Source organism: Pelodiscus sinensis, chromosome 25 (genome assembly GCF_052426305.1).
Source record: "Pelodiscus sinensis isolate ZL-2025 chromosome 25, ASM5242630v1, whole genome shotgun sequence".
NCBI classification, from domain to species: Eukaryota; Metazoa; Chordata; order Testudines; family Trionychidae; genus Pelodiscus; species Pelodiscus sinensis.
This window is the reverse complement of record NC_143076.1, coordinates 17222343-17242245: the sequence shown is the minus strand read 5'-3', so window position 1 is coordinate 17242245 and position 19903 is coordinate 17222343. Positions and strand designations below refer to the sequence as shown.

Below are 19903 nucleotides of genomic sequence, written 5' to 3'. Positions count from 1 at the left end.
GAGAGAGAGAAAGCAAGAGCTGGTGCTGGGGGGAGTCCAGCAGGGGAGGCAGAGGCACAGGCACAGGGGGGAAGGGGAGGAAGAGGCACAGCTGGGTCCCAACTGCAGCAGCTTTGCTTTTTAAATGTAGTAAGAACTATGGGCGGCTCTTACTACATTTAAAAGGCAGAGGCACAGCCGGGATAGTGAGCATCCTGCCCTTATTGACTAACCATCATCTACTCAATTAGCTGGTTAACTGAAATTTAACATTCCCAATTTAAATTGCATGAATTATTTCACTTAATATGTCAGACTATTCAAAGTATGCCTCTGTCATACTTAAGTAAAATAAGTTAAATAAATAGTAATTGAACAAAAATGCACAGCCTGTAATATCAGAGATTGAATTATTTCTCTCACATAATGCTGGACCAATGCCTAAAAAGCACCACCTAAGCCAAGAGAAAAATAATAGTTTTAAGACTGTGTGTGTCAAAACACATCAGGGCTAGGAAGGATTCCCAGCTTTCCAAAAGTACAAAGCATTCCATTCTAGCCCTGAAAGATGAAGATATATCAGGTCATAAATAGCACATTGTTCAGAGAACCATGTTGGGTTTTATTCCCGCTTGATTTTTAGCAAGATTTTAGTACCTGCTCTCAAACTCAAAGGACAATTTTGATTCAAACTTGTGCCCCAAACTTAGAAACACCTGTGCATTTGCTTAACTTTTAGCCATATTTACTTCTCTTGGCCTACTTACATATGTAAAGTTAAGATTGTATGTAAATTGTTGTTTGTAGGATTTCAAACAGTTTTTACAGATTGTGTTGGTATGAGTAATTTATAACAAGAAATCTGCTCAAGAGGGATGAGCAAAAACTGCTTGCTTGACAGAATTATTCTTTAAATAGTTGCACTGCAAGCATCCTGGTTACCTAATAGTAGTCATTTAGAAAAAGAGGTTGCTTTTTGCAGAGCCCTAAACATGGCTTTATGATTTTTCCTATCCATGAGTGAGGAAAAAAAGGAAGAAAACAACTCTCAGTTGTTCTGCTCTAAAGAGAGACTATTTAAAATAGCACCTTGTGATCCAATAAGAGTTTATCACTGGGTATTATTCAATAATGGGGTCTCATATTAGGGAGAAGCATCTGCTAACACCACACTAATTTAGTACTTTCTACTTCATTTAGTCCTGCAGAGCAAATGCAGCACAGAGAAGGAGCTGGATTCTGTTCTGGCTCATGCTTACACCAGCAGACCTGGTAATTAGGATTTAACAGCTGGACTAAATTTGACTCTCGCAACACTCATGCCAGACCACACAACAGCCGGCACCATCTTATCACTGGTGTACCTTCATCAGACATGCACTTCAATTGGACTCTTAGACCCAAGACGTGTTGGTGGTCAGAAAAGGCTACATTTTACTTGTAAACTGAGCAAATTTGAACTGGAATCTTTGAGCTACAACAAACATGAGTGATGTCATTTCATAGTAATTTTTCAAAACAGATCTCCACTTCAAAAAAAAAAAAAAAAAAACCCTGAAAGATTTGTGCTTCTCACATTTCTCTCTCCTCCCTTTCTCCCCCCTCCCCCCAGGAAGGCATTTGTTTGCTGAATTTCAAAGCTCTGAGAAGAAGGGGCTTATAGGATAGTGCCCACGTGACCTGAATCACAGCAGCACCATTATGACCTTAACATACAGCTCAAGGCAGTCTTCTGTCACAACAAAATTGGGTGAACATGCTCTGCACAGGAGGGATGGCTGAATAGAGGAACTGATGGGATAGCAAATGACAAGCGGACAGAAAGAAATGCAGATATGGCAAGTGGCCAGCTATTAGAAACCAAGAGAGAATGCAGAGAGAAATATGGTATTTCACTGCACTACCCACAAAACCCTGCTGTGACAATATCTGCTTACCTAGGTTACTTTCACTAGGCACCATTGACCCAGTGCGGAAGCCACCTATGGCTTAGAATTTACCCATTTAAAGATCAGTCTCCAAGTGCAGGGACCCCTTTCCTGTCATCTGGGAAATGCCGTGCTTACAGCTGTGGGAACCATGAAGCTTTTTCCAGTATTTAAAAAAAAAAAAATAATAATCTGACAGCCTTTGAGGACAAGGGGTTTCAAAAGCGAAGGGGTTTCAAATGCTGGCTGCAAAGAAGAAACTGAGCTGGAAAGTGTAGCCAAGTGGTATACATTGCTGGGACCCCTTGCAGCCAGACAGAGATCTGATGCACTTGCGGCAAGGGGGAAGGGAAACTGAACTGGCTGATAAAGAAAAACATCCATGTTATTTTAGTAGGAGTCCAGAGCAGCAGCCACAGCTGACAGAATGACTCATGGAAGAATCGCTCATGGCATTATTAGCTTTAGATTACTGGCAGTTCTGCAAATGGGTCTAATCCCCACCGTCAATGCAGAGACATTGGAAACCAATGACTGAAGAAGGCCGGAAAGCCTGTGAAATTTGGTCCCTTTGTGTTGACTCCATGTGATACTCTTCACCCTACAGAATCCCAAGCAGAACGTTAGTAAGGATCGCAGGGTTTGGCTCTTCATAGTTTTTGTTTTGGATGCCATTGTGTTTTGCTTTAATATGCTAACATTCTTGTGGGCTGCTGCCACAATCTTGGGAAGAGTTTATGCATTTTTATTATTTTAAGTTTCAAAAATAAGCACCTCACTGTTGTAATGAAAAGCAAACAATTAAAAAAAAAATCTATCAATGGTTTTCCTGAAAGGCCCATTATGAGTCGAGCTAAAGGAACTCTACCAATGGATGCTACGATTGTTATAGCAGCAAAACTGGGCAGGAATGGAAATCAGCAAAAATCTAAAGATCACAAAATACACCAAGCCTTGAAAACTACATGAATACTGTACTGCCAAAGCATCATCAAAAGAAGAGATTCCCAAAAGGCTGGGACTCCCCACGGGAGACATCCCAACACTAGTCCTAGCAAAAGCACCTTACTACCACAGGGAAATGTCTCTGATAACTAGTCCCAGAATATTTGGGACTTGAAAAAAAAAAAATGCTGCAGGCAGCTTTGGAATAGTGGTCAAACTGGCACATACTGGGGGTGAAAAGAATGTTTGTTGCTGTGTTGCAGTGCCATAGACCTTGGCAAGCTTCATCTCTGCAGCTGCCAGGAGATATGGGTGGGGACAAGGGGAAGCAATGGAACAGACAAAAAGGGCGGGGGGGGGGGGAGAAGGATGAAAATAGAAGGGAGGCATCAATGCTCTTCAAACACTTCATGAAAAAAGGAAACAATGCCTTGGTTTCCACACTAGGAGCTCTCTGAAAGGTATCAACAATACTGCTGAGATGGCTTTTGCCAGCTTTAGCAAACCGTGTAGAAAAATGGATTCCACTTTAAAAGAAGTGTGTAACAAGTAGAGGAGGGAGGGGCTCATGGAGGGGTGAGGGGTTCAGAAAATACTGATAACCAACAGCAATTTTGCAACTGCTCCTCTCTCTGGGCAGCCTTCCAATGTGTGGGTTAATATTTCTCACAGCAGTATGGGTTAGGAGGGGGGAAGCATCTCTAGTGAAGTTTCAGCCACAGTTCAGCCATTCAGTACCACAGCAGCCAAGTGCCTCAACTCTGTTCCATGACACAAGCGCTTGGATTTTTCCAAGAGCTGATGTCAGGGCTTTTCATGGAGAAAGAACTGCATTTACAGGGCAGGCAAGCAAGGAGGGCTTCCCCAGCAGCTATTCTCAATGTGGCCTTTGTGCTGTTCTGCTGCTGAAGCCAGGACCCTGCAAGAGCTTTTAGTCACTGTAGAAATTCTGCAATTGGGAGGGGACAAGTTAGTCAGACAAACAAACATTTTCAGCACCAAGTACTGTTCTTCCACGAGTGCCAGACTTCGAAGGTTTAAAGCATCACTGTTTCCCATCTATGGGGCTTGAAGTTACAGTACCTTTCCAGCACAAGGAAAACTATTGTCCAGTATCTACACTATTGGGTAGGAACAGCTATACAGAACACAAACAGTGTCTAGAAAACACAAGAGATAGTAATGTAACAAACTGCTGAATTTTCCCTCATTCCTGGGGTTTTATATAGGAGGCCTGAAAGATTCAAGCAACAGTGTCAGGTTCGTCTAAGGAAAAGGATACATCGGAGACCCACAGCTAAACCCCATTCTGAAATCATGGACTACCACCCCCAGACCGTGGAGCACATGCTGGGGTTAGAAAAAGAGGGGACTAGCTCACCTTTTCTCCAGCTCACAGAGAACAAATGGGAGAGGATGACAAAATGAATTAAACAAACAAAACAAAACACGTAATCATTCATTTTCAAGACGGACAACCACTCTCATAACTACTTTACCTGAAAGAAACTGCTGTTAACAGAGAGAGATTATGCCATCGTGAACTGGAGAGCAAGCATCTACAAGACCCGTCCATTTGCTGCTAGCATTCACTGCATTGCATATTTGAACAAGGTCGGTAAGAAGGCTAATTAGCCCTTAAAATCCAGGAGCAAAGAGATTCCCAGATCTACAGAATTCATTTCCTCTACCTCCCGCTTAACTGCTAACACCACTAGTTAATTCTGTACTATCTGAAGAAAGCTTTTTTCTATTTGTACTTCTTGTCATTAAGTTTCTGCTTATAGGGAAAAACCCAATATACACCTCTCAGGATCATAACTAGTATCTTTTCTTGCATTTTTTCCCCCTCCAGGATCCATTAAAAAATAATTTAAAAATTCCTACAACTACAGATAACCCCCACTGCACAAGAACCATAAAGCAACTAGGTTCCTTGGGAAGTAAGGGTCAAGCAGTGAATATTAACTTGCTTTTCCATGGTGCAGCTAATTACAGTTTAAATGCAATGTTTGCTTTGCCTGAAAATAATTGCAAGACAAAGCTGGCTCACTGGAAAAGCTCCTGTGTTACATCCCTCTTCCAACACCACCTGGCCTACAATACTTCTTGAAAGGTTTATTAGTCACTCACAGGAAAGGACACAGGAGAAAAGGATAGGATAAGGAAAGGATACAGAAACAAAAAACACTGCCAGTCCATTTTATTCAGCTAAACCAATCACTGGAAATGTATAGCATTCAAATGCCATGGGATTTGCTTTCCCCCTCAACTCATTCACAAGGACTTGAAAATCAGCCATGTTACCCCACCGTATCATGCAGCTTTCATGTTTCATTAGACACAGAGACTAGGTCTTTATTAATGCTGTATCTTATTTGTGGCAGTGGTAGACTAGCAACAAGTTCTAAGACAGCTTTTAAAACAGCAAAGATATAGTTCGGAAGGGAAGAAGAAAACAGGTCATCTGGAATCTACTATATATTTGAGAGAGTGAGTCTGTTTGTAGGTCTATTTGTTCAAGAACTCCTAAACAGTAAGAGCTAGGAACACCAAATTTGATACATAGTAGTGCTACTTAATTTTGGAAGCCCCAAGGGCCAGTGATACTAACAGCACAGCACATGTGGAGAGCCGCAACTTAAGTGTGGTTGCAAATACATGTAAATATTAAATATATCTGCAAATAGCTTCTTTCACAGTGACGGGCATGAATACTAAGATTAAGTCAAGACTACACAACACGCAGGCCCCATGTAAGTCAGATCTGCGGATATTAATAAAATGCAGTACAGCCTGTCTCTGACTTACAAACCGGTTACGGACCAAGCAATTGGTCGTAACTCGGTTTGTTCGTAAGTCAGACCCCATTGAGTTACACGCGACTGTGCTGTTCGTAAGCGCGGATCGCGTTCGTAACTCGGGGTCCGCCATTTACAACATTTTTGGTCGTAACTGCGAACGGTTGTAAGTCGACCGTTTGCAACACGGGGACCGGCTGTATTTCCCAATTTCCACCCATATGTCAGCACTTTTAATGAGCAATGACAGCCCAGGAATTTAACTACTAAAATGCATCTCAACAGAAGACCATTATACTGACTCTCACTGTGAAGCGTGTTCCCCGTGGAGGCCATGTTCAGAGGACCCCACCTCTGTTGAGCCCCACAAACTCAAAACCGCACCACGGGCTGCAAACGGCCCGCAGGCTGCATATTGAGGAGCCCTGATATATAGCTTTCTCTTATCATAACTTAGCAAGGTAAGGGTTCGGTTTTGCTTGGAAAATGGGACGTGCCTGGAAAGGGTTGCCTGTGGCTTCTCATAAAACCACACAGGAAAGAGACAATCACCAGGCAGGTGAAAGAGGCTGGCAGGGAACACCGCACCTACCTCCAGGACTGCCCCAGTCTCAAACCTCTCCCCGCTCCGGAACCATTTAGGGAGGGGGGGGGACCTCAAACTACCCCACCCCCACTTCCTATGGGAACATTGTTGGCTATACCCCTTGCTCCCTGGTGAAGGGGAAAGGGCACAGTTTGCTGCATTCTTCATCACTCTGCCTGGGGAGCGCGGGGGGAAGATGAACCTGGACCTGCCCCAGCCATGGGACATGCACCCCTTACCTAGCTGTGCCCACTGGGGCTGCAGCAGCCATGGAGAGGTGCTTCTCACCTGGCCCCAAGGTGCTGCAGTGAGGGGGCTGGGGTTGTCCTCTGTCCCCAAGTCAGTCTGCATAAGGAACCCCTCATTCCTAGCTCCACCCCAGAGCCATGATTTAAAATTAAGCTTGGACATTTTCAGTGTAATTTTCAAAAATGCAAAAATTGCTTGTGTCCTCAATTCAATTAACACCAGGTAAATCTCCTAGTACACCATGTTTTGAGAGCCTCATTTTCTAAACACTGTCTCCAAATGTGGAAATTTGTTTTTGTGTTGTACACAAAGGCAGAGGACAGTCTAGGCCCTTTGAAAATCTATCCCTCATTAGTCGGTTGGTATAGTAAACATACCTGTGCCACAGCAAAGCCACACACAGAAGTACACTCAACACAGTCATTCACATCCATCCTACACAAAAGCACTAGCCACAAGTGAGTAACTGGGTCCGTTACTCAATAATGGGCACACTCAGAGAAGCAACTAATAGAGTACTCTTGCTCCCACTGAAATCAAGAGCTTTGCAATGAATTTCAACGGAAGCATGATTAGACCTTTCCGCAGACTTTGTAGCTCAGAAAGCTCATTGACATACAAGACTCAGCACTATTTTCCCATCCTATATCTAGGCACAGATTATACAAAACCACAAAACACACTCCCCCAAATGACAAACACACCACCCACAACATCTCTCAGGCAGGGATGCCAATTTATATATTTTCCATTAGCAAAGTGTGACTTTGTCTTTCAGATCATTTATTTTAATCAAGTTTTCTTAAAAAAAATGTTTTCCCTCATCCTTGGGATTATAAATGCACATCTCACTTAACTAGAGCCTAATGCAAACAGCTGACCAGGACATTTCCTTTGATTTGGGAACTACCAACAATTTTATAAAATAGCTCAGTGACACCTTAATTCATAGAGCCAAGTTTCAAGGCCAGAAGGCACCATTCGCTCTAAACTCCTGTGTGACACAGACCACAGAATGTCCTACAGTTACTCTTGTATTGAGCCCCACAGACTGTGTTTGACAAAAGCACATCTTCCAGGAAAAGCATCCAACTCTGGATCTGAAGATCGCCAAAAGATGGAGAATCCATTGCTTCTTTTGGCAGTTTGTTTCAACTGTTAATGTATGTTATTTGCCTAATAGTTCAATGCTGGAACATCAGAATTTTTGTGTCGGCCAACCTAGGACTGCTTCTTTTCAGCAAAAAGGGCAACCAAAGTAAAGTGCATCTTCCACCATGACCAGCCCCTCCCACTGAGCCTGAACCTAATTTGTCAAACCACACTCATTTGTCTGTGCTGAATGGATGGCAAGGACTTTTATGACCTTTGCAAGACTCCTAACATTTGCCTGCAGCATTAACTAATCTACGCATGTCCAAAACTAGCCAAAGGCAAAAGAGGTCCTCAGAGACCTCTAATTTACACTAGAGAAGATCTAGACACATCGTGCTCCACCAACAGCATCTAAAGCAGACAGCCTTGGGAATCACGGCCACAGTGCTATCTAAAGGCCTTGTCTATACTAACCTCCAATGCCGTTCTAATCTACGCCACTTCAGCTATCCTATTTGCATAGCTGAAGTCCACACACTTACTGTGATGTCGTGTGGGGTAAGGTCGGCAGGGGCTGCTCTCCCATCAATGCCAGCTACTCTTCATGTCCTGGTGGAGTACCATCATTGACAGGAGAGCACTCTTAGATAAATGCATCTTGTCTAAGCAGACACAATAAATCAATGACTTGTTGATCAATCCCTGCAATGTTGACCCCTGAGATAGTGGAGACAAGCCCTTACCTACAGTGTGAGGAGTAACACTTCAGTCCTATCTACAGCTTCCTTTCCACTACTGGGTCCAAGTTCCTGACAACTGTGAGAGGCCCCTAATACATCTTGATTTGCAGTCCAGTCTATACTGGTGGTGAAACTGCACTAGCAGTGAGTTCATGCTACGAAGTTGGCTAGCTCAGATGCAACCACTGAGAGGAGACAGAATAAATGAGAATGTCATTTGTAAGCCACAACATCTGAGATAAGCCAATAAAAGAAGAAAAAAAAGCTCTTCAAAAGTGAATTATATTTGTCTCTTTTATTAATCCCACCAATGTCTCATCCTATTAGCTTCAAGACTTCCCAGAAAAATTTCTACCCTGGCACAAGATCACATGAGAGGTTTTAGACAGATTTTCTTAATTCTGGCAAAGGCAAGTAAAATGGGGTTAAAAAAAATTAAATCAAACTTATGTTGGAAAACCAATTTTAATCTTAACTATAATGACAATAATCTCTATTTCTGTATCTTCTTATTTGTATAGCACCTACAAAATCAAAACACCAAATGCACTGAATATGCAAAACAAATGCACTGAATATGCAAACCTTCTATCTTCCACGCCAATTAAATGCAGCCTGAGCTAGAAGTCAGGAAGCAACCTATGCACAGTATACTGCATGAGTGAAGAGTGCAAATTCTCTACGTGTATTTAAACAAGGCTTTGCTCGCTCACATCTCATTTTTCCCTTCAGTTTGTTCTTACAGTGACGTTTCCATGCTGAATCCAAGACAAACTAGTGTCAGAAGCTAGATCAATCACATTTTAGCTTCAATGCAGGATTAAGATCAGTATTTTCTGTTGTGAGGTAGGAAGAGGAGAAATAGGGAAACCAGTTTCAGTTCAATAATAAAGCCATGATGATGGAGACATACTTTGGGATCCTCAGAAAGGCATGCAACAACAATGCATCAGCAGAGGTATAATCATTATACTTCTAAGGCCATTTTTATATTAAATATTCTCCTCCCATCTCTCCCCCGAGTTCTCCTGTGAAGCTATCATTAAAAAAAAAAAACAAAAAAAAAAACAGCCTTTTTCCTGAGAAATACACCAGCTGTCAAGAGGTGGGAGCAGTTGAATTCCTCAAGACTCATGTCAGCAGGATGGAGATAATCAACCCATTTGGGGAAAAAAAAAAAAAAAAACACTGTCTGATTCAAGTTTTTTCTGCCAATGCTTGGCAGAGTACAATAAATGCTGAGGACTAATGAAGACCCAGGGCAGTGCTAAGCACTGCCAACTCTCAAGGACTTCAGAGAGAGAGAGAGCAGAGCCTCTCACAACATTCAGGATCATGTCCCAATACTTTCCAGAGCTGCCTCTTCATGCCAGGGCCATGAAAACATTGCCTTTGTGTGAAGTGTCTAAAAATGGAAGTGCCACCTATACAGCATCCCCCGTCAAAGGAAACACAGCGATATGTTTTTCACATCATCACCCTTCACATATAACCCCAACATGCATACATTAACAGATATGATCACAAATGGATACCATAAAACTCCCCACAGCATCACAAAGCAAGACCGTCGTGTCTTCATCCACATCATGGTACTGACATTATACACTGAATAAATGGCAACATTATTCAGATTAATGCTGTACGAATTCTGTACCAACGTCACCACCCTGAAGAGAGGCCATTAGCTCTTTTCCAGTGCTGCAATTTTGTTTTCAATAAAACAAGACCCAATTATAAATACAGAAATAGAAATTACAGGTAAACCTTTTCAAAACATCATCTCTTTTAAAATGGTTTCTCAAGCACCAAGTGGCAACTAATTCATTACCGCTATAAAAAAGCATCAGTGATCAAATCTCACTTCAGGTAGATCACAAATGCTGGTTAGGAAGATGCTGCTAGAATGCATAAAGGCTTGCAAGCAGTTCAGCACTGAGCACTGACAAAAGGGTAGTGCTGTCTACATTTTTTGCAAGACATCTTTACTAGCTGTCAAAACCTTTGTTCTCAAGCAGACAAACAAAGGCATGCATTTTCAAGATTAGTGTATTTAATTGGCAATTTAAAAACCAAAACACAAAAAAAGAAAGAAACTGCAGGATCACAACATAACTGTGCATGACACAAAGCTTTCCTCCTTTTAATTCATATCAATATTACAAGAACATTTCTGCCTCCCCCAGCACTCAAACGTAAGAATATGGTGAGAAGAAAAATGCAACACGGAGAGGGAACAAAGGCTTCCAGACATTACCTGGATCACAAGACAAAACAGCAGGCAAGGGAGATCTCCAAAGGCCCATTACCATGGAGTAGATCAATCTCAAATCCTTTCCAAAGAGCACAAGCTACCCCTTGTTTTTGCTTTTTTTAAACGCTCATCTGACATTCCTGGAAAGGCATTTGATTGTTTTACTGACCATCTGAGGGATGGGAATAAACTCCACCTCTTCTCCCCCATCTCCTCCCAACCATCATGAACAGAAACCCAACACTACGCTACTCGTGGACAGGCAGAGAACAGCAGCTACATAATTGCCCAGCAGAACGCGTGCTGCAGGGCAGCAAAGGACAGCCTGGGGTTTAAAACGCAGCATTTCCAAATATTCTGGGACGAACAGGGAGGGATCTAAAACAAGGACATGTCAAGTCACTCTATTGAGCATGGTAACTGAATGCAATAATGTACTCATGGCAAACCCCCCTAACAGGGCAACAGCAGGGCATGGTCATCACATGCAGCCCCCCCCCCCCCTTAATATCACGTGGCTGATTTTGTTTACAGACTTTTTTTTAAAAGGCACCCACCCACCGTGATACCTGAAAGCACAGAATTCTTTTCGGAAGAACGCACCTTCCCCATTGTTTTCAAGAGAAGGGAGGGAATAAAATCATCTCTCTTTTTGGGGAGGAGGGATCAGCATGTCACCACAGAGGGGAGCAAGCTCACTGCCCTTTTGCCTATGTGACTGGTTCAGCAGTAGGGAAAGAATGTAGTGGTGGGGTTGTTTCTTTTTCTGCCCCAATAATCTAATTAGGTTCTCGAGAGGCGCTAGCTAGCAGGGTAGAAATTTCTTCACGCTACACTGTCTGTGTGTGTTTGATTAACGTAGATCTTCCCAGGGCTCTAACCATGCCTCAGGCAACACGATGGCCAGCACTCCATTAACAAGCATCTGTGGCACTACAGACAGCACAGAGAAAGAATCAAAGCCTTTCCCAGGAAACCGTCTAATGTCACAGGAATAGGTTTAGATCATTTGCTCTTAACACTGTCCTTAACTCAATGCCACCTATTTCCCATGTCACCGTGCTCGTGAAAAAGATGGAACTGGAAGAGGGGTAAGCAACCTCACAATTACCTACCAGGCCCATTCACTAGAATGTCAGTGCTCCTCAGCCCAGTTTGTGTAATACCACATTGCACTGAGCAATTACCATCTGACAAAACTATGATCATGGCTACAAAGGAGACACAGAGACAAAAGAATCCACTCCTACCTCCAAATCTATCTGTTCTACAAGTCTAAACATGCAAAACCCCCATCCATACATTCCCAGGGAATCTATTTTCCATGTCTCTAGATTTTTTTCCTGTGGTTTTCATTATCATTTTCTAAATAGTATTGGCTGTGTTTAGCATGGTCTTCAGCTCTGGAACATGTGTCTCTCATTTTTGAGGGATTTCTCAAAAACAAAGACATCATGGGCTCTCAGAAAGGACCCTAGTAAGAGGGGAAAATACAAAAGACGGTCGGATGCTCAGAAATTCACAGGCCAGTAGTTCTCATTGAACACAATCCCAGTCTATTAGAGAGAGCAGAAATCCAACAGTCAGTAATGTTTTAACCTGTGCTCGTCAACCACCACCTCGAAATCGCAAAGCAGCACCTGCACATCTACTTTGTTCATGCATCATGTGTGCCAGAGGACCACCCTTCTCATAAGAGCTGGGGCAAGATGTAAAAAAACAGGCTATTTTTAACAATGGTCATTTTAAAGTCAAGGATTCCCAAATTTACCACCTCCCTTCCTCCCGCCCACACTCCTACTGACATTCGGATAAAATCCATACAGTAATAGCTACCCCACAAGAGGAGCTAATTTACCAAAGTACTTCTTAAAACACTGGCACTGATATTTGGCATCTTTGACTTCACTAAAGAGTTATAGCCTAGAGCAGGGCTTCTCAACGCGGTCTGTGGACCCACTCTGAGAAAGCTGCTGCCAGGCCACTCCGGTTTGTTTACTTACCGGTTCCAGTCATGGAGCCTTGCCACTCTCATTGGCTGCAGTTTGCCGTTTGCAGCCAAGGGGAGCCGTGAGAAGGAGCGGCCCAAGTCACGTGGCTTCCTGCGGCTCCATGCGGCTGAAAACGACAAATGGGCGCTGCAAGGCTCCGTGGCTGTGGACCCGGTAAGTAGGGTTACCAGGTAGACCCCCCCCTCCCCCCCAAAGAATCCGGACAAACTTGATCATGGGCGGGGGGAACCAGCCGGGGGGGAGGGCCTGGCCAGGAGGAAGGGGGGGCGGAAAGCAGAAGGGGGGGCGGAGGAAGGGGGGGCAGAAAGCAGAGCTGGCCGGGGGGGGGAGGGGGCGGAAGTGCAACAGCGCTGGCCAGGGGAGATCAGGAAGAGGAACGGGCCTGCAGGAAGCAGAGCTGGGGGGCGGTGCAGGGGGGCTGGCCGGGGAAGATCAGAGGGGGAAGTGGGGGAGAATCGGCCGGCGGGGAGCAGGACTGACCCAGGCACTTGCAGATCCCGGGGCGCTGCCTGTCCCACGCAGGCTCCCGTGATGCGCAAGCGAGGAAGAGGCTTCCCCTCCTCCTCACACTCAACCAACTGAGGGTTCCTGGCAGCAATCGCAGCCCCACCTTCCAGCTGGGACTCCCAGCCGGTCCTTTGCCCATGCCAGGCTTCCGTCTGGTGCGCAAATGGAAAAAAACAGAAAATACTGGACATTGCATGTGTCCAGTATTGGCTGATTTTTTTTACCGTACAGAGAGCGCAAATACCAGACTGTCCGGTACAATACTGGACACCTGGCAACCCTACCGGTAAGTAAACATACTGGAGCAGCCTGGTAGCAGCTCTCTGAGTTGGTCTGTGGAACGCATTGAGAAACGCTGGCCCGGAGTAGGAGAATCAGTGTGGTCTAGCAGCTGGAGCATGAAATGGCAAGTGAGAATCATAGAACACTAGAACTGAAAGGGACCTCGAGAGATCATCAAGTCCAGTCCCCTGCCCTCACAGCAGGGCCAAGCTCTGTCTACATCAGTGTTCTCAACCTTTTTTAATAAAGTACCCCCTTTTTAAAAAAAACTTTAGAAGTACCCCCAGTACCTACAGTTTTCAGACACAGAACATTTTTTCTACCATTGCAACACATTTGTTTAAACAACTTAATCGTAGCTGGGTGGGCAATTTAATTTTGTACTCTACACCCAAAAATGTAAGTGCTAGAAAACTTTTAAAAAAATCAGTTTTTTCCAAATTTCAGTTGTATTGACATACCCCTTCCCTCAGACTTCTCTCGAGTAACCCTAAAGGGACTTGTACCACTGGTTGAGAAACACTGGTCTAGATCATCCCTGACAGGGGTCTACCTAACCTGCTCTTAAATATCTCCAGTGATGGAGATTCTACAACCTCCCTAGGCAATTTACTCCAGTGTTTAACCACCTTGACAGGAAAAATTCAAGATCTATTCCTGGATCGATTTTCCCTCTGTGCAATTTTGGCCAAATGATTTGTGCACCTTTGATAGCCTAGCTTTAAAATGGGGGTATGCACTTGAGGGATATTTGAGGTTCAAAATGTGTTTGCGATCCAATGAAAGTACAACACCGCCGAGAAGCATTATTACAACCTTACAAAGCTCTACTCGCCCATTCACTCAGGGAGAATATTTACGTTTTCTTAAATAGTTATGGAAAATATTTTACATCATACGTGTGAGATTAATGAACAACTCTTATTCTGAACTTGTAGAAATAGCAACATTTTACAACTCAATGGTTATATTTTCAGACCCCACAAATCAAAAGTCTCATGATGGTACCAGGACCCAGGAAAATACTGAATTGTATTTTCAGTCTGAACCATGAATTCTAAATGCTTCAAAACTACACATCATAGCCTGTAGTCCATGAAAACTGAAACCCAGAAAAACCCTCTTTATTTGAAGAAGTTCTATGAAGCTCAGTTGTCCTGCTCAGGAAAAGTGACGGAAGCATGAGAATTGGCAAAAAAAGTGTCGGTCACAGGAAGAGATGGAAGCTTCCAGGGGATTTGAACACAGGATAGAGAGATGATGCATGCAATTCTTAGAACTCAAAATTCAACATGCCTGATTCTCAATTACACTAAGGCTTATTTTACACTGCCAGGCCTCAGCGTACGAAACAATCAGACCAAATGTGTTTAACACATTCTGAAATATAGATTGCCAGAACCACACTGTTCAGTGTCTGTTCACGCCAAGTAGCAATTTTTTAAACCAATTCCCACCCCATCTAAAACAGACCAAATTTAATGACCTTCTGTACATGACATGAGGTCCCTCTACTACTTACTCACTGCGGGAAAGGGCAAAGTCAGAGCTAATGTTTCTGAGGGGAAGACTAGCATTATCTGGCTTGATTGTTATTGTGATTGTTTTTGTTTTAGAGATACGGAGTAGCTGACAGCTTTACTTCTGGCTGACACTGGCAAAACTACCCACAGCTTGCAATGAAAGCTAATGTATTGTTATAGATCAGAAGATAAAGTGATTAAAAACTCTTGGGAGAGCAAAGGACCCAGAGTGTTCTTTTCACAAAGGACTTATGAAGATACCAGGATATGGTGTAAAATGAAGGGATCCAAAAATGAACATTCATAGACCGCTCATCTTATCTAACAACCTGCCCTCCAATATCTCCATCCACTGGTGCCTCTGTACCAAATTAAACCTCCTAACCACACAAAAATCTCATTCAACAGCCCACGATGCCAAAGTTGGCTGGTGCAGCTGAGTGATAAAAGGAATTAGAAATGGCTCTGATTTATTATATCATTTAGTCCATGTTTGCAACCTATACAAGGTTATTCTCTACTGTTCATCTCCTAATGTTTCTAGCCTCCCTCTCCCCCTCCCCCCAAGGAAGTGAAGGAAAGGAGGGACAGAATGAGGGAAAAGGGATGCTTTTCTCTTAAAAATAAGAAACCCTCTTCCCTAAATCTCAAAGTAGACATTGCTTATAAGCCCATTCCAATGTTAGGTATGAAAGGGCTCTTCTATTCAGATGTGGAATAAAATGTTACGTGCACCATGGCATGGGGAAATGTGCACCACCAGAAGACAGACACAAAAAAAACCCACTACCTGTGGATCCCCTGCTAGTTAGCTGGGTGGCATTAGAATCTCTCAAGTAGCCACACAGCTTATAGAGAACATAGATTATATAAGCCTTGTAGGTTAGTCAAATTCTATTTTCCTTTTGTGTTTCTTTCTTGCAGTTACACATCTATTTCTAAAGCATGGGATCAGCGGCATCTGTGGACCAGTACCCATTCTCCACAGAACAAACATACAAAGGGAGGAGTGGACTATATCCAATAACTTTCATTTTGGCCCTGGTTTCTCCCATCGCATCCTTTACTTTTGATGATATGCTTGCCTGCTCAAGCACTCACGAGACATGAACCCTGCAAACAAGCAGCAGAACTCTGCTTGTTTTGCTAAGAAACAGCGTTAGCAGCGCTCTGCTGGTTAGGATGGGATATGGTAAATATTTATGCGGAATTCACAGACCTTTAGCCCAGTAAGGAGTCAAGCATGGGAAAAGAGCAGCTTCCCAGAGCTCCACACAGCGGATGTGAAGAGATCCCCAAGGAATGGAGTCCACATGTGAGCAAAAAACTGCAGGGCAGCAACAGAGAGTTCCATTTCTGTTCACTAATGCCTCTAGCTTACCTTTTACAACTTTCTGCTGGATTTTCACCAATACTGCAGCATGTAAGGCTTGAGTCAGCATGGTGCCAAGCCTTTTCGGCTTCCATGCCACTGGCTCAGCACACATCCTCCAATCAAGCCAGTACTTAAGGAACACCCAAGTCTCAGTCACAGCTGGATGAAACTATCCCCTGACCCCAAAAAAGTATGCACAACATAGGGGATTTCCTCAAGGCCACATTAAGTTTATACCTAATGCCAGACCCTGCTGCTTCAACTAAGCTTTCACTTGTCCATTTGTCCAGTTTCACAAAAAAAGGAGAGAATTGCTATCTGTACTGCAAGGTCACTATTAAGAGAAAGAGGAAAAGAAAAACAAAACAAACACAAAACAAAACAAAACTTAGGGCAGAGTCTCATTCATCAAATCACTGCTGATATTTGCAATTGACACAGACAATTGGAGTAATAAATAACGAGGAAGACAGGACAGTCATGCAAAGCAATCTGCATCACTTAGTAACCAGGCCCATTCTAACCAAAGTGCATTTTAATCCAGTCAATTGCAACCTGGGAACAAGAAATGCAGGCCATACCCACACGATGTGGGAAATGCAGCAACTCTGAAATGGGCTTAGGGTTATAGCAGACAAGCAGCTAAATTTGAACTTGTGATGTGACAAAAAGGTGATCCATGGAGCAGGGAGCTGATGATACTCTTTTATATGGCACTGGCAAGACATACACTGGAATACCACATCCAATTTTAGATTTTAAAAAGAACTTTGAAAAAATGTGAGAAGGTGCAGAAAATAACCCAAAATGTTATCTGAGGACTGTAGAAAGTGCACAACAATGAGATAATTCAAGAATCCAACCTCTTTAGCTTTACATATAAAGACAACTATGAACTGTCTTAATTACAGTGTATAAGGACCTTCACAGGGAGACAATATTAGGTATGAAAGGGCTCTTTAACAAAGAATAAGAAGCAGGGGCTAGAAGCTGCAGTCAGAAATTCAAAATTAGAAACCTTGAGCGAGAGAACCCACAGGAACAAAATCCCAAAGGAAGTGGGTGATTTGCCATCTCTCAATGCCTTTTGATCAAGACTGGATGATTTTCTGGAACATCTGTTTCAGCAGAATACAAGTTATGTTTCAGTCAAAGACAAGCTACTGGGCTCCATATAGGGGTAACTGGAAAAATTTAATTACTTCCGATATACAGGATATAAGCATAGATGGTGTAATAGTCCATTCCAGCCTTTTAAAAAACACACACTATGACTATTGGGGCTGCTAACAACAGAACTCTATTTGGTAACAAGTCACCACTGCTAGATAATTATCCTAATTAGCTCATTTTAAAATATGGAGGAAATATAACAGCACTTATTTGCTCAGCAGCAAGATACTGAACTAGAGCTGAAACAGGAGTCAAGTATTTGATTTGAAAGTGTTATGTCTGCTAGAAAATCTCCAGCTCAGTAAATGATTAAGATTCCAAGATTGCCAAAGTAACAATGTTTTTGCAAAAGCCCATCTAAAGGTCTTTTTCTCTAACACCATTTGGAATTGCAGCTTACATTTGTATCATTAAAGCTCATGCAGAGCTTTTAACTTGCAAACAGTGTCACTTATCACACCATATGCTTGTAGAGATACCAGTATTCAAGAAGTCAGCAATTTCTTAAGAAAGAAAAATGTAAGTTACAGATGTGGAAGACTGAGAACTTCAAAGTGGCTAGGATAAAGAAAACAAAAAAACTACACATTTTTTAAATAACTCTGTGGAACTAGGGATGTTAAATTTCAAAGTCAACTAATCAAGCAGTGGATGGAATTAGTCAATAAGGGGGGCGCTTGCAATCCTGCTGCGCCTCTCCCTTTGAAAGGTACAAGAACTGCCCGTGGCTCTTGTACCTTTCAAAGGGAGAGGCGCAGCTGGGACGCCTCTGCCTCCTCTGCCCCTGCAGAGACGATGCTGGGGGAACCGGCTTTTAAGCTGGCTCCCCCCAGCACTGTCTTCTGTCTCTCTGATAGAGGCAGCGAGGGGAGGGGCGGAAAGCGACTAGTTGAGTGAGTACTCGACTATCGGATAAGCTTATGCTTATCAGGTAGCTGACCAGTCGCTTACATCCCTATGTGGAACACTAGAAAATATTGTTTAAATGTACAAAAAAAGTCTGAAGACTAGAATGTTATTGCATGGTAAACTCATTAATGAATAAAATATTCATATTTATGACCCAACTTCTTGAGTTAGATCACATAGGACTGAGGATTGACACACCTGTAATTCCCTTACCACGAGAAGAATGGAATAAAGTTTCTTTATCAAACCAGGTCTATGCCCTAGTCTTTTTTAAATTATTACTTAATTTTAGTACTCAGGTTGCTAAAAAGTAGCCTATTAATAGCAGCTCTTGCAACAATGTCCAACAAATCAGTGTCCTTTATATGAACTATTCTGGGTGCAAGTTACTGACAAGGTTAACAGGCCTCCAATGAAGCCTGTTTTCCCATCTTAAACAAAAAAAAACAACCCCACAAACACACACACACACACACACACACACACGCGCGCGCAAAAAAGTAACTCAGGATGCAGGATGATCTAGTATAATACACATGCTAAGCAACTGCATATAGTCCACAAGACCAATTCGATCTTCCTGAAATACCTGAGAGCTAGTAGGCTTTTAAGTACGAAGAGATGACATAATTATGCAACAATCAAAATAAATATTAGAGACTGATTCCCGCTCCTTTTTGTTAAATATTATTTGATTATCAGAAAATAGAGGAGTTCTTGGTTCACTAAATTTTCATTTTTCACAGCTACATAAGAAGCAAGAGAGTTTTTTCAACAAAAGAAGTCTGAATACTGCATTCAAAACTGTATTTTTCATTACAAAAAAGGCACTGCTCTCCTGTTTGTAACTTATACTCTTAGTTTTGCTTCATATGTCTACATGCCTTTGTCCTCAAAGCACTGCAACGAGCTATCCTCCAAAGATGGCTTCATACCGTAAAGACACACAAAAGCTGTCAGCATTGCAGCTGTCATCCAACACACTTGTTCCACCACCTTTCAGTCACTTCCTTTATGCTACTTGTACAGTTACGCAGATTTTAAGCGCAGAGTGAAATGTGGGGCTAATGTGTCCTCTGTGCCATCCCCTCACACGGCCCCCAAGATATCCCTTTAAGAAAGTTGCACTCATAATCCACACTATGGAGAAAGCAACTTTTAGGCTATAAGGCTCTGCAGATCAGCCACTTTCAACATGCTTTTCAGGAAGAACAACCAATGCTTTGCTTAACAAATTAGCAATAATCTATGCATTTGAAAATCATTGTAGTACATAGTATTAGTCAATCAGGCTGAAGAAATTCAAGATAGAGGCCTCCTCCTAACAGAAACCTGAGCAAATTTACAGTAGACAATTTATAGAGCGAGTTAAGTAGAAGCATAATGTTTAAAGCTTACTACTTGACACTTTCCTGGCCTTTCAAAGGATCTCAAACAATTTCTAAAAAGTAAGTTTCTAGCTCCACTTCACAGATTGGGAAACTGAAGTACAGAAAAGGGAAGCGACATGCCCAACATCACAGTTCAAGTCAGAGGCTGAAGTGG

At 42.7% G+C, this 19903-nt stretch overlaps 1 protein-coding gene across 4 annotated transcripts in view; it reads right to left on the bottom strand.

Moving 5' to 3' along the window:
* ARHGEF12 (Rho guanine nucleotide exchange factor 12) overlaps positions 1-19903 on the bottom strand; it is a 112947-nt gene that overhangs the window by 71421 nt on the left and 21623 nt on the right. The gene's annotated exons all lie outside the window — the stretch shown is intronic.